This window comes from Bradysia coprophila, assembly GCF_014529535.1.
Source record: "Bradysia coprophila strain Holo2 chromosome X unlocalized genomic scaffold, BU_Bcop_v1 contig_98, whole genome shotgun sequence".
NCBI lineage: Eukaryota > Metazoa > Arthropoda > Insecta > Diptera > Sciaridae > Bradysia > Bradysia coprophila.
The window spans coordinates 763,703-766,952 of record NW_023503371.1 but is presented as its reverse complement, the minus strand read 5'-3'; positions in this window follow the sequence as shown (position 1 = coordinate 766,952).

The window sequence follows — 3,250 nt, the reverse complement described above, 5'->3', positions numbered from 1 at the left end:
CGGAGAATCACGTTGGAAAGGTCAGCGAATTAAGCGATATGTGAGCTGGACCTATTCATGTGGATCGAAGGCGAACGCTCTGTCCATTGTAATTATACCATAAAGGTTGCGTCACGCGACCCCTCGTTCATGGATGTATAGTTGCAAGACTTCAAGCTTTGATAACAGCATGGATTGCCATTGAATGATGAAAATGGTGGAAAAGCTTTTGTTAGGAAAAATTGAAATTGCCGGTCTGGTACCAAGAGCTTTGTCGATGTAGAGTTGACGGACGTTTGACATATTTAAAGAGGCTTAATTTAAGAAGGAAATTACTGATTTGGAAATACAAAAGTCATTATCAGATTAATCTAGAATTCGAAAAAGGAAAATTCAGGGCGTTGTTCGTCAGATGAATTTTCCTCAATCAGAACAGTAGGTAGCTACTGTGAATATGTAGTAGATCGCATTGAAGATTTTAATGTAGAAGTCAACTTTCTATGTCGTTTTGTATCAAAAGCGAAAAAAGTGATAAAATGAGAAAAGTTGAAAAGGCTGAAATAGTACCTCAAATATCGTCGTCTTCGAAAATTATGTTGCCTAAAAGTGACAATAGTGAGCACAATGCATCCCTGTAAATGGTTGAAAATCGTGCGAAGTGCATCATGCATTTCTTAAATTCAACATATCCACTTCTCATAACAAATGAAACATACTATGAGTGAGCTGAAAGACTTGTGGAACTAAAAAAACAGCGAGTTGCAACAAATATTTCTATATCAGATTGATATGGTGTTTCACGTTCTAAGGTAATGATATATGCGGTTGGAGTTATTATGTACTGTATGTGATCTTTGAGTCGGATTCTGATGGTAAAGTAAATTATATCGACTTTCTTCGATTTTATTGATGTAAGGATATTTTTTCTGGGGCAAAATAAACAAAAAACTAAATTCTATTTTGTAACACAAATGGCACGTTTAGTCCAGAAATAAAGTTTAATATGTAAAGGGTCTAAGCAAACGGAAAAACAGTCTCGAATGTCATGCAACCCCTTAAAAGATGCTAATAGCGATTTCCCCGCTTCGGGGTCTGAGTGCCGCTAGTAATTATGTAATCACTAAAAATTCTTGCAAAATGTATGAGACTTTACAATTATTCGACTGATACTCAATACTCTTAATCCTAAATCACACATAGACCTGCAAAATAATAATGGTTTCAATGGAAAATGACGAATATACATGAGTGCACGACTAAATATTTTGTAAGCTCGACAGCTTTATTTCTCAGCTTACAATCGCAATTATAATCAAAACTTTTCTCCCTGATCCTGACTTGAAAAGCAATGGACCTCCCGTACATACAAAATGATTATATAGAACCAAGAGATTGAATATGTCAATAAAATGTAAACAACCTTCATTCATTGATTTAGTTATGTATAAAAAAGCACAGTGGACTGACGTAGCAGACGCTGCGACGGTAGGCCGTACGACCCGTAATACCTATTGCATACAAAAGTCATAGCAAATGAAATGAATGAATGAACGAAACATTAATGAAAATTAAGTTGAGGTTACGTCTGAAAGTACTGTAAGCTTGAAGATGATCTATCGAAATTTCTTTGTAAATAATTACTTATTATTTAGAAATGCCAATTGGGCGCGTAGTCTAAGATGCCAATTTACACTTTACTGGCAACTAGTATTCTATTCTGTGTAAGTGTTCAAATGAAACGTCTAGGGCCGACATCTAAGGTATGCTTTTCCGTAACGACTGTTTCGAATTCGATGTGATAGATAACGGTATTAATCCTAAAAGCTCCAGAACTTTGGACAGGGTCTAAGAAGCAACCTAAAGCTTCCACTCTATTTAATCGTTAATAAAAACAAAAAGTGAATCAGATTCTCGTCTCATTTTTTTTTGCCACAATATAACACATTCTGCTTTTTTTTTTTTTTTTTTTTTTTTTTTTTTTTTTTTTTTTTTTTTTCAGAATTTAACTACTCAGCTTATCATGTTATCTTGTCACGTTCGATTGCAATAATTAGCATCCCATTCGAAAGACAGTAGTAATTTCTTTCTAAATAAGGAAAGTGAAGAATGAATTAGATAAATTCTTGAACATTTTTTGTTCGGTTGTGTGTGCCCCAAATGAAATAATATTGTTTGTACGGCTTCCTGCAAAAGAAAATTCTGCCAACGGAAATAAAGATTCTGAACTCTTTTCGTGAAAACCAATTTCACGAAATTTATAGAAGTTTAAGAAATTGTGTTTTCGTGAAAATTTCGTGCAAGACACCTGGTGAGGTTTCATACCAGAGCCATGATATTTTAAGCAGGTTTTTAATTGGAATTAGTTCGCCATACGTGTAGGCCCACACGTGCATTTTTTGTGGTTATATATAACGTATGTACGGCTAATTAAATTTGATAATAACTATACCCGGAAATGCGCCTTCCCATTTCTTTTTGGGTAGAAACGACCATTATCAAGACGTTTCGTAACTTCTTGACAACATCCGTTTCTGAATTTAATGTACATATTTGGATTTAACCTGTCAAATAACACAGCCATAATTGGAAAGGTAGATTTCTGTAACTGGAAATTGTTTGCCACTTTAGTAGAATTTTCTACGAAGATTTCGGGGAAATTATTCTGGAAGATTGAAGATTTGTTTGCATAGATGTTTCGAAAACCTATCTGTCAAAATCCGCTAAGCTTGATAATCAACAAATTACGTCGAGCTTCGTTATCTGAAGCTCGATCAACGTCAGACTTTTTTCTATTTCTCAACTTGGATTCAAGTCGATATGATCTGATAATAGGAAACTTCGGATGATCGTATGGGTTTCAAGGAAAATATGATGATTGCACGAGATGGCATTCGAAAAATTTTTGAATGTACTTCTTAGATGTAGTTGTATACCTGGCTACAATGACTAGGCTTTAATATCCAGCATTCATAATTATTTACTGAGTTGACGCTGCGAAAGTAATTCATTACATGCGGTAAATTTTGTGTTAAAAGCAAACCAACAAACGGTTTAGGGCATTCTGCGAATTTCAGTTGCTGCAGCGATCCGGCAAGCTTTCATCCAAGTGCTTTTTGAGCAACAAGCTTCGTAATGCCCTTGCACATTCGTCTTCACTCGTCTAACGGTAGGCAGCATAAGTATTCTAGTTTATTGCCGTGCCTGCTCCTTCCGAAAATTTTATATATCTCAAAAGAATTCAAGGCAAAATGAAGCGAAAATATTTTTCATG